The sequence below is a fragment of the Phaseolus vulgaris genome, chromosome 5 (assembly GCF_051622355.1).
Source record: "Phaseolus vulgaris cultivar YP4 chromosome 5, ASM5162235v1, whole genome shotgun sequence".
NCBI classification, from domain to species: domain Eukaryota; kingdom Viridiplantae; phylum Streptophyta; class Magnoliopsida; order Fabales; family Fabaceae; genus Phaseolus; species Phaseolus vulgaris.
Window position 1 is genome coordinate 43,793,439 of NC_143502.1, and position 12,850 is coordinate 43,806,288.

Sequence of the window (12,850 nt, forward strand, 5' to 3'; positions counted from 1 at the left end):
ATGTTGTTTGCACCCAGGCAAGGAGGAACGTCCATAAACGGATCACAGAAAGAAGATACGGGGAAGAAAAGCCAGGACGTTTTGTTTTCGGAAAACCGGTTTTGTTCACTCTCGGTCTGGGACTTACTGCGCCTTACTCCTTGGGTATTTTGGTCTGAAATTTTTACCAGACATTCGTCACTGTGTCTGTTGAGTTTTGGCTGAGGTTTGAGCCCCAGATTCGTCCCACAAGATTGGCAATAAATTTTTTATTCGTCACTGCCAGGGCTGAAAGGAAGGTTCGTTTGTGTGCGAAACTGTTTGATTCTTTTCGTGGGTGAATACTCATCCGTTTGACCTGAAACTTGTCCCGTTTTGTCCCAAATTCAGTGGAGATTCTTGGGTGGAATTTCAGGAAAAAACCATTCCGGAAGAATTTTTCAGGAATTTTGTAAAAACCAAGGCTATCCTCTACCGAAACTTGTGAAATTCCGGCCTAATTTCTGCAATTTCATTCTGGGTCCGTACTGCGCTGAAAAAAATTCACACAAGCACTTTCGTATGTTGTTTGCACCCAGGCAAGGAGGAACGTCCATAAACGGATCACAGAAAGAAGATACGGGGAAGAAAAGCCAGGACGTTTTGTTTTCGGAAAACCGGTTTTGTTCACTCTCGGTCTGGGACTTACTGCGCCTTACTCCTTGGGTATTTTGGTCTGAAATTTTTACCAGACATTCGTCACTGTGTCTGTTGAGTTTTGGCTGAGGTTTGAGCCCCAGATTCGTCCCACAAGATTGGCAATAAATTTTTTATTCGTCACTGCCAGGGCTGAAAGGAAGGTTCGTTTGTGTGCGAAACTGTTTGATTCTTTTCGTGGGTGAATACTCATCCGTTTGACCTGAAACTTGTCCCGTTTTGTCCCAAATTCAGTGGAGATTCTTGGGTGGAATTTCAGGAAAAAACCATTCCGGAAGAATTTTTCAGGAATTTTGTAAAAACCAAGGCTATCCTCTACCGAAACTTGTGAAATTCCGGCCTAATTTCTGCAATTTCATTCTGGGTCCGTACTGCGCTGAAAAAAATTCACACAAGCACTTTCGTATGTTGTTTGCACCCAGGCAAGGAGGAACGTCCATAAACGGATCACAGAAAGAAGATACGGGGAAGAAAAGCCAGGACGTTTTGTTTTCGGAAAACCGGTTTTGTTCACTCTCGGTCTGGGACTTACTGCGCCTTACTCCTTGGGTATTTTGGTCTGAAATTTTTACCAGACATTCGTCACTGTGTCTGTTGAGTTTTGGCTGAGGTTTGAGCCCCAGATTCGTCCCACAAGATTGGCAATAAATTTTTTATTCGTCACTGCCAGGGCTGAAAGGAAGGTTCGTTTGTGTGCGAAACTGTTTGATTCTTTTCGTGGGTGAATACTCATCCGTTTGACCTGAAACTTGTCCCGTTTTGTCCCAAATTCAGTGGAGATTCTTGGGTGGAATTTCAGGAAAAAACCATTCCGGAAGAATTTTTCAGAAATTTTGTAAAAACCAAGGCTATCCTCTACCGAAACTTGTGAAATTCCGGCCTAATTTCTGCAATTTCATTCTGGGTCCGTACTGCGCTGAAAAAAATTCACACAAGCACTTTCGTATGTTGTTTGCACCCAGGCAAGGAGGAACGTCCATAAACGGATCACAGAAAGAAGATACGGGGAAGAAAAGCCAGGACGTTTTGTTTTCGGAAAACCGGTTTTGTTCACTCTCGGTCTGGGACTTACTGCGCCTTACTCCTTGGGTATTTTGGTCTGAAATTTTTACCAGACATTCGTCACTGTGTCTATTGAGTTTTGGCTGAGGTTTGAGCCCCAGATTCGTCCCACAAGATTGGCAATAAATTTTTTATTCGTCACTGCCAGGGCTGAAAGGAAGGTTCGTTTGTGTGCGAAACTGTTTGATTCTTTTCGTGGGTGAATACTCATCCGTTTGACCTGAAATTTGTCCCGTTTTGTCCCAAATTCAGTGGAGATTCTTGGGTGGAATTTCAGGAAAAAACCATTCCGGAAGAATTTTTCAGGAATTTTGTAAAAACCAAGGCTATCCTCTACCGAAACTTGTGAAATTCCGGCCTAATTTCTGCAATTTCATTCTGGGTCCGTACTGCGCTGAAAAAAATTCACACAAGCACTTTCGTATGTTGTTTGCACCCAGGCAAGGAGGAACGTCCATAAACGGATCACAGAAAGAAGATACGGGGAAGAAAAGCCAGGACGTTTTGTTTTCGGAAAACCGGTTTTGTTCACTCTCGGTCTGGGACTTACTGCGCCTTACTCCTTGGGTATTTTGGTCTGAAATTTTTACCAGACATTCGTCACTGTGTCTATTGAGTTTTGGCTGAGGTTTGAGCCCCAGATTCGTCCCACAAGATTGGCAATAAATTTTTTATTCGTCACTGCCAGGGCTGAAAGGAAGGTTCGTTTGTGTGCGAAACTGTTTGATTTTTTTCGTGGGTGAATACTCATCCGTTTGACCTGAAATTTGTCCCGTTTTGTCCCAAATTCAGTGGAGATTCTTGGGTGGAATTTCAGGAAAAAACCATTTCGGAAGAATTTTTCAGAAATTTTGTAAAAACCAAGGCTATCCTCTACCGAAACTTGTGAAATTCCGGCCTAATTTCTGCAATTTCATTCTGGGTCCGTACTGCGCTGAAAAAAATTCACACAAGCACTTTCGTATGTTGTTTGCACCCAGGCAAGGAGGAACGTCCATAAACGGATCACAGAAAGAAGATACGGGGAAGAAAAGCCAGGACGTTTTGTTTTCGGAAAACCGGTTTTGTTCACTCTCGGTCTGGGACTTACTGCGCCTTACTCCTTGGGTATTTTGGTCTGAAATTTTTACCAGACATTCGTCACTGTGTCTATTGAGTTTTGGCTGAGGTTTGAGCCCCAGATTCGTCCCACAAGATTGGCAATAAATTTTTTATTCGTCACTGCCAGGGCTGAAAGGAAGGTTCGTTTGTGTGCGAAACTGTTTGATTCTTTTCGTGGGTGAATACTCATCCGTTTGACCTGAAATTTGTCCCGTTTTGTCCCAAATTCAGTGGAGATTCTTGGGTGGAATTTCAGGAAAAAACCATTTCGGAAGAATTTTTCAGAAATTTTGTAAAAACCAAGGCTATCCTCTACCGAAACTTGTGAAATTCCGGCCTAATTTCTGCAATTTCATTCTGGGTCCGTACTGCGCTGAAAAAAATTCACACAAGCACTTTCGTATGTTGTTTGCACCCAGGCAAGGAGGAACGTCCATAAACGGAACCACAGAAAGAAGATACGGGGAAGAAAAGCCAGGACGTTTTGTTTTCGGAAAATCGGTTTTGTTCACTCTCGGTCTGGGACTTACTGCGCCTTACTCCTTGGGTATTTTGGTCTGAAATTTTTACCAGACATTCGTCACTGTGTCTATTGAGTTTTGGCTGAGGTTTGAGCCCCAGATTCGTCCCACAAGATTGGCAATAAATTTTTTATTCGTCACTGCCAGGGCTGAAAGGAAGGTTCGTCTGTGTGTGAAACTGTTTGATTTTTTTCGTGGGTGAATACTCATCCGTTTGACCTGAAATTTGTCCCGTTTTGTCCCAAATTCAGTGGAGATTCTTGGGTGGAATTTCAGGAAAAAACCATTCCGGAAGAATTTTTCAGAAATTTTGTAAAAACCAAGGCTATCCTCTACCGAAACTTGTGAAATTCCGGCCTAATTTCTCGAATTTCATTATGGGTCCGTACTGCGCTGAAAAAAATTCACACAAGCACTTTCGTATGTTGTTTGCACCCAGGCAAGGAGGAACGTCCATAAACGGATCACTAAAAGAAGATACGGGGAAGAAAAGCCAGGACGTTTTGTTTTCGGAAAACCGGTTTTGTTCACTCTCGGTCTGGGACTTACTGCGCCTTACTCCTTGGGTATTTTGGTCTGAAATTTTACCAGACATTCGTCACTGTGTCTATTGAGTTTTGGCTGAGGGTTGAGCCCCAGATTCGTCCCACAAGATTGGCAATAAATTTTTTATTCGTCACTGCAAGGGCTGAAAGGAAGGTTCGTCTGTGTGTGAAACTGTTTGATTTTTTTCGTGGGTGAATACTCATCCGTTTGACCTGAAATTTGTCCCGTTTTGTCCCAAATTCAGTGGAGATTCTTGGGTGGAATTTCAGGAAAAAACCATTTCGGAAGAATTTTTCAGAAATTTTGTAAAAACCAAGGCTATCCTCTACCGAAACTTGTGAAATTCCGGCCTAATTTCTCCAATTTCATTATGGGTCCGTACTGCGCTGAAAAAAATTCACACAAGCACTTTCGTATGTTGTTTGCACCCAGGCAAGGAGGAACGTCCATAAACGAACCACTAAATGAAGATACGGGGAAGAAAAGCCAGGACGTTTTGTTTTCGGAAAACCGGTTTTGTTCACTCTCGGTCTGGGACTTACTGCTCCTTACTCCTTGGGTATTTTGGTCTGAAATTTTACCAGACACTCGTCACTTTGTCTATTGAGTTTTGGCTGAGGGTTGAGCCCCAGATTCGTCCCACAAGATTGGCAATAAATTTTTTATTCGTCACTGCAAGGGCTGAAAGGAAGGTTCGTCTGTGTGTGAAACTGTTTGATTTTTTTCGTGGGTGAATACTCATCCGTTTGACCTGAAATTTGTCCCGTTTTGTCCCAAATTCAGTGGAGATGCTTGGGTGGAATTTCAGGAAAAAACCATTTCGGAAGAATTTTTCAGAAATTTTGTAAAAACCAAGGCTATCCTCTACCGAAACTTGTGAAATTCCGGCCTAATTTCTGCAATTTCATTCTGGGTCCGTACTGCGCTGAAAAAAATTCACACAAGCACTTTCGTATGTTGTTTGCACCCAGGCAAGGAGGAACGTGCATAAACGAACCACTAAATGAAGATACGGGGAAGAAAAGCCAGGAAGTTTTGTTTTCGTAAAACCGGTTTTGTTCACTCTCGGTCTGGGACTTACTGCGCCTTACTCCTTGGGAATTTTGGTCCGAAATTTTTACCAGACACTCGTCACTGTGTCTATTGAGTTTTGGCTGAGGTTTGGGCCCCAGATTCTTCCCACAAGATTGGCAATAAATTTTTTATTCGTCACTGCCAGGGCTGAAAGGAAGGTTCGTCTGTGTGTGAAACTGTTTGATTTTTTTCGTGGGTGAATACTCATCCGTTTGACCTGAAATTTGTCCCGTTTTGTCCCAAATTCAGTGGAGATTCTTGGGTGGAATTTCAGGAAAAAACCATTTCGGAAGAATTTTTCAGAAATTTTGTAAAAACCAAGGCTATCCTCTACCGAAACTTGTGAAATTCCGGCCTAATTTCTGCAATTTCATTCTGGGTCCGTACTGCGCTGAAAAAAATTCACACAAGCACTTTCGTATGTTGTTTGCACCCAGGCAAGGAGGAACGTCCATAAACGAACCACTAAATGAAGATACGGGGAATAAAAGCCAGGACGTTTTGTTTTCGGAAAACCGGTTTGGTTCACTCTCGGTCTGGGACTTACTGCGCCTTACTCCTTGGGTATTTTGGTCCGAAATTTTTACCAGACACTCTTCACTGTGTCTATTGAGTTTTGGCTGAGGTTTGCGCCCCAGATTCGTCCGACAAGATTGGGAATAAATTTTTTATTCGTCACTGCCAGGGCTGAAAGGAAGGTTCGTCTGTGTGTGAAACTGTTTGATTTTTTTCGTCGGTGAATACTCATCCGTTTGACCTGAAATTTGTCCCGTTTTGTCCCAAATTCAGTGGAGATTCTTGGGTGGAATTTCAGGAAAAAACCATTCCGGAAGAATTTTTCAGAAATTTTGTAAAAACCAAGGCTATCCTCTACCGAAACCTGTGAAATTCCGGCCTAATTTCTGCAATTTCATTCTGCGTCCGTACTGCGCTGAAAAAAATTCACACAAGCACTTTCGTATGTTGTTTGCACCCAGGCAAGGAGGAACGTCCATAAACGAACCACTAAATGAAGATACGGGGAAGAAAAGCCAGGAAGTTTTGTTTTCGGAAAACCGGTTTTGTTCTCTCTCGGTCTGGGACTTACTGCGCCTTACTCCTTGGGTATTTTGGTCTGAAATTTTTACCAGACACTCCTCACTGTGTCTATTGAGTTTTGGCTGAGGTTTGAGCCCCAGATTCGTCCCACAAGATTGGCAATAAATTTTTTATTCGTCACTGCCAGGGCTGAAAGGAAGGTTCGTCTGTGTGTGAAACTGTTTGATTTTTTTCGTCGGTGAATACTCATCCGTTTGACCTGAAATTTGTCCCGTTTTGTCCCAAATTCAGTGGAGATTCTTGGGTGGAATTTCAGCAAAAAACCATTCAGGAAGAATTTTTCAGAAATTTTGTAAAAACCAAGGCTATCCTCTACCGAAACTTGTAAAATTCCGGCCTAATTTCTGCAATTTCATTCTGGGTCCGTACTGCCATGAAAAAAATTCACACAAGCACTTTCGTATGTTGTTTGCACCCAGGCAAGGAGGAACGTCCATAAACGAACCACAAAAAGAAGATACGGGGAAGAAAAGCCATGAAGTTTTGTTTTCGGAAAACCGGTTTTGTTCACTCTCGGTCTGGGACTTACTGCGTCTTACTCCTTGGGTATTTTGGTCTGAAATTTTTACCAGACACTCCTCACTGTGTCTATTGAGTTTTGGCTGAGGTTTGAGCCCCAGATTCGTCCCACAAGATTGGCAATAAATTTTTTATTCGTCACTGCCAGGGCTGAAAGGAAGGTTCGTCTGTGTGTGAAACTGTTTGATTTTTTTCGTGGGTGAATACTCATCCGTTTGACCTGAAATTTGTCCCGTTTTGTCCCAAATTCAGTGGAGATTCTTGGGTGGAATTTCAGGAAAAAACCATTTCGGAAGAATTTTTCAGAAATTTTGTAAAAACCAAGGCTATCCTCTACCGAAACTTGTGAAATTCCGGCCTAATTTCTGCAATTTCATTCTGCGTCCGTACTGCGCTGAAAAAAATTCACACAAGCACTTTGGTATGTTGTTTGCACCCAGGCAAGGAGGAACGTCCATAAGCGAACCACTAAATGAAGATACGGGGAAGAAAAGCCAGGACGTTTTGTTTTCGGAAAACCGGTTTTGTTCACTCTCGGTCTGGGACTTACTGCGCCTTACTCCTTGGGTATTTTGGTCTGAAATTTTTACCAGACACTCCTCACTGTGTCTATTGAGTTTTGGCTGAGGTTTGAGCCCCAGATTCGTCCCACAAGATTGGCAATAAATTTTTTATTCGTCACTGCCAGGGCTGAAAGGAAGGTTCGTCTGTGTGTGAAACTGTTTGATTTTTTTCGTGGGTGAATACTCATCCGTTTGACCTGAAATTTGTCCCGTTTTGTCCCAAATTCAGTGGAGATTCTTGGGTGGAATTTCAGCAAAAAACCATTCCGGAAGAATTTTTCAGAAATTTTGTAAAAACCAAGGCGATATCTACCGAAACTTGTGAAATTCCGGCCTAATTTCTGCAATTTCATTCTGGGTCCGTACTGCGCTGAAAAAAATTCACACAAGCACTTTGGTATGTTGTTTGCACCCAGGCAAGGAGGAACGTCCATAAACGAACCACTAAATGAAGATACGGGGAAGAAAAGCCAGGACGTTTTGTTTTCGGAAAACCGGTTTTGTTCACTCTCGGTCTGGGACTTACTGCGCCTTACTCCTTGGGTATTTTGGTCTGAAATTTTTACCAGACACTCCTCACTGTGTCTATTGAGTTTTGGCTGAGGTTTGAGCCCCAGATTCGTCCCACAAGATTGGCAATAAATTTTTTATTCGTCACTGCCAGGGCTGAAAGCAAGGTTCGTCTGTGTGTGAAACTGTTTGATTTTTTTCGTGGGTGAATACTCATCCGTTTGACCTGAAATTTGTCCCGTTTTGTCCCAAATTCAGTGGAGATTCTTGGGTGGAATTTCAGGAAAAAACCATTCCGGAAGAATTTTTCAGAAATTTTGTAAAAACCAAGGCTATCCTCTACCGAAACTTGTGAAATTCCGGCCTAATTTCTGCAATTTCATTCTGCGTCCGTACTGCGCTGAAAAAAATTCACACAAGCACTTTCGTATGTTGTTTGCACCCAGGCAAGGAGGAACGTCCATAAACGAACCACTAAATGAAGATACGGGGAAGAAAAGCCAGGACGTTTTGTTTTCGGAAAACCGGTTTTGTTCACTCTCGGTCTGGGACTTACTGCGCCTTACTCCTTGGGTATTTTGGTCTGAAATTTTTACCAGACACTCCTCACTGTGTCTATTGAGTTTTGGCTGAGGTTTGAGCCCCAGATTCGTCCCACAAGATTGGCAATAAATTTTTTATTCGTCACTGCCAGGGCTGAAAGGAAGGTTCGTCTGTGTGTGAAACTGTTTGATTTTTTTCGTAGGTGAATACTCATCCGTTTGACCTGAAATTTGTCCCGTTTTGTCCCAAATTCAGTGGAGATTCTTGGGTAGAATTTCAGCAAAAAACCATTCCGGAAGAATTTTTCAGAAATTTTGTAAAAACCAAGGCGATATCTACCGAAACTTGTGAAATTCCGGCCTAATTTCTGCAATTTCATTCTGCGTCCGTACTGCGCTGAAAAAAATTCACACAAGCACTTTGGTATGTTCTTTGCACCCAGGCAAGGAGGAACGTCCATAAACGAACCACTAAATGAAGATACGGGGAAGAAAAGCCAGGACGTTTTGTTTTCGGAAAACCGGTTTTGTTCTCTCTCGGTCTGGGACTTACTGCGCCTTACTCCTTGGGTATTTTGGTCTGAAATTTTTACCAGACACTCCTCACTGTGTCTATTGAGTTTTGGCTGAGGTTTGAGCCCAGATTCGTCCCACAAGATTGGCAATAAATTTTTTATTCGTCACTGCCAGGGCTGAAAGGAAGGTTCGTCTGTGTGTGAAACTGTTTGATTTTTTTCGTGGGTGAATACTCATCCGTTTGACCTGAAATTTGTCCCGTTTTGTCCCAAATTCAGTGGAGATTCTTGGGTGGAATTTCAGCAAAAAACCATTCCGGAAGAATTTTTCAGAAATTTTGTAAAAACCAAGGCTATCCTCTACCGAAACTTGTGAAATTCCGGCCTAATTTCTGCAATTTCATTCTGGGTCCGTACTGCCCTGAAAAAAATTCACACAAGCACTTTCGTATGTTGTTTGCACCCAGGCAAGGAGGAACGTCCATAAACGAACCACAAAAAGAAGATACGGGGAAGAAAAGCCAGGAAGTTTTGTTTTCGGAAAACCGGTTTTGTTGACTCTCGGTCTGGGACTTACTGCGCCTTACTCCTTGGGTATTTTGGTCTGAAATTTTTACCAGACACTCGTCACTGTGGCTATTGAGTTTTGGCTGAGGTTTGAGCCCCAGATTCGTCCCACAAGATTGGCAATAAATTTTTTATTCGTCACTGCCAGGGCTGAAAGCAAGGTTCGTCTGTGTGTGAAACTGTTTGATTTTTTTCGTGGGTGAATACTCATCCGTTTGACCTGAAATTTGTCCCGTTTTGTCCCAAATTCAGTGGAGATTCTTGGGTGGAATTTCAGCAAAAAACCATTCCGGAAGAATTTTCCAGAAATTTTGTAAAAACCAAGGCGATATCTACCGAAACTTGTGAAATTCCGGCCTAATTTCTGCAATTTCATTCTGGGTCCGTACTGCGCTGAAAAAAATTCACACAAGCACTTTGGTATGTTGTTTGCACCCAGGCAAGGAGGAACGTCCATAAACGAACCACTAAATGAAGATACGGGGAAGAAAAGCCAGGACGTTTTGTTTTCGGAAAACCGGTTTTGTTCACTCTCGGTCTGGGACTTACTGCGCCTTACTCCTTGGGTATTTTGGTCTGAAATTTTTACCAGACACTCCTCACTGTGTCTATTGAGTTTTGGCTGAGGTTTGAGCCCCAGATTCGTCCCACAAGATTGGCAATAAATTTTTTATTCGTCACTGCCAGGGCTGAAAGGAAGGTTCGTCTGTGTGTGAAACTGTTTGATTTTTTTCGTGGGTGAATACTCATCCGTTTGACCTGAAATTTGTCCTGTTTTGTCCCAAATTCAGTGGAGATTCTTGGGTGGAATTTCAGCAAAAAACCATTCTGGTAGAATTTTTCAGAAATTTTGTAAAAACCAAGGCTATCCTCTACCGAAACTTGTGAAATTCCGGCCTAATTTCTGCAATTTCATTCTGCGTTCGTACTGCGCTGAAAAAAATTCACACAAGCACTTTCGTATGTTGTTTGCACCCAGGCAAGGAGGAACGTCCATAAACGAACCACTAAATGAAGATACGGGGAAGAAAAGCCAGGACGTTTTGTTTTCGGAAAACCGGTTTTGTTCACTCTCGGTCTGGGACTTACTGCGCCTTACTCCTTGGGTATTTTGGTCTGAAATTTTTACCAGACACTCCTCACTGTGACTATTGAGTTTTGGCTGAGGTTTGAGCCCCAGATTCGTCCCACAAGATTGGCAATAAATTTTTTATTCGTCACTGCCAGGGCTGAAAGGAAGGTTCGTCTGTGTGTGAAACTGTTTGATTTTTTTCGTGGGTGAATACTCATCCGTTTGACCTGAAATTTGTCCCGTTTTGTCCCAAATTCAGTGGAGATTCTTGGGTGGAATTTCAGGGAAAAACCATTCCGGAAGAATTTTTCAGAAATTTTGTAAAAACCAAGGCGATATCTACCGAAACTTGTGAAATTCCGGCCTAATTTCTGCAATTTCATTCTGGGTCCGTACTGCGCTGAAAAAAATTCACACAAGCACTTTGGTATGTTGTTTGCACCCAGGCAAGGAGGAACGTCCATAAACGAACCACTAAATGAAGATACGGGGAAGAAAAGCCAGGACGTTTTGTTTTCGGAAAACCGGTTTTGTTCACTCTCGGTCTGGGACTTACTGCGCCTTACTCCTTGGGTATTTTGGTCTGAAATTTTTACCAGACACTCCTCACTGTGTCTACTGAGTTTTGGCTGAGGTTTGAGCCCCAGATTCGTCCCACAAGATTGGCAATAAATTTTTTATTCGTCACTGCCAGGGCTGAAAGGAAGGTTCGTCTGTGTGTGAAACTGTTTGACTTTTTTCGTGGGTGAATACTCATCCGTTTGACCTGAAATTTGTCCCGTTTTGTCCCAAATTCAGTGGAGATTCTTGGGTGGAATTTCAGCAAAAAACCATTCCGGAAGAATTTTTCAGAAATTTTGTAAAAACCAAGGCTATCCTCTACCGAAACATGTGAAATTCCGGCCTAATTTCTGCAATTTCATTCTGGGTCCGTACTGCGCTGAAAAAAATTCACACAAGCACTTTCGTATGTTGTTTGCACCCAGGCAAGGAGGAACGTCCATAAACGAACCACTAAATGAAGATACGGGGAAGAAAAGCCAGGACGTTTTGTTTTCGGAAAACCGGTTTTGTTCACTCTCGGTCTGGGACTTACTGCGCCTTACTCCTTGGGTATTTTGGTCTGAAATTTTTACCAGACACTCCTCACTGTGTCTATTGAGTTTTGGCTGAGGTTTGAGCCCCAGATTCGTCCCCCAAGATTGGCAATAAATTTTTTATTCGTCACTGCCAGGGCTGAAAGGAAGGTTCGTCTGTGTGTGAAACTGTTTGATTTTTTTCGTGGGTGAATACTCATCCGTTTGACCTGAAATTTGTCCCGTTTTGTCCCAAATTCAGTGGAGATTCTTGGGTGGAATTTCAGGAAAAAACCATTCCGGAAGAATTTTTCATAAATTTTGTAAAAACCAAGGCTATCCTCTACCGAAACTTGTGAAATTCCGGCCTAATTTCTGCAATTTCATTCTGGGTCCGTACTGCGCTGAAAAAAATTCACACAAGCACTTTCGTATGTTGTTTGCACCCAGGCAAGGAGGAACGTCCATAAACGAACCACAAAAAGAAGATACGGGGAAGAAAAGCCAGGAAGTTTTGTTTTCAGAAAACCGGTTTTGTTCACTCTCGGTCTGGGACTTACTGCGCCTTACTCCTTGGGTATTTTGGTCTGAAATTTTTACCAGACACTCCTCACTGTGTCTATTGAGTTTTGGCTGAGGTTTGAGCCCCAGATTCGTCCCACAAGATTGGCAATAAATTTTTTATTCGTCACTGCCAGGGCTGAAAGGAAGGTTCGTCTGTGTGTGAAACTGTTTGACTTTTTTCGTGGGTGAATACTCATCCGTTTGACCTGAAATTTCTCCCGTTTTGTCCCAAATTCAGTGGAGATTCTTGGGTGAAATTTCAGCAAAAAACCATTCCGGAAGAATTTTTCAGAAATTTTGTAAAAACCAAGGCTATCCTCTACCGAAACTTGTGAAATTCCGGCCTAATTTCTGCAATTTCATTCTGCGTCCGTACTGCGCTGAAAAAAATTCACACAAGCACTTTCGTATGTTGTTTGCACCCAGGCAAGGAGGAACGTCCATAAACGAACCACTAAATGAAGATACGGGGAAGAAAAGCCAGGACGTTTTGTTTTCGGAAAACCGGTTTTGTTCACTCTCGGTCTGGGACTTACTGCGCCTTACTCCTTGGGTATTTTGGTCTGAAATTTTTACCAGACACTCCTCACTGTGTCTATTGAGTTTTGGCTGAGGTTTGAGCCCCAGATTCGTCCCACAAGATTGGCAATAAATTTTTTATTCGTCACTGCCAGGGCTGAAAGGAAGGTTCGTCTGTGTGTGAAACTGTTTGATTTTTTTCGTGGGTGAATACTCATCCGTTTGACCTGAAATTTGTCCCGTTTTGTCCCAAATTCAGTGGAGATTCTTGGGTGGAATTTCAGCAAAAAACCATTCCGGAAGAATTTTTCAGAAATTTTGTAAAA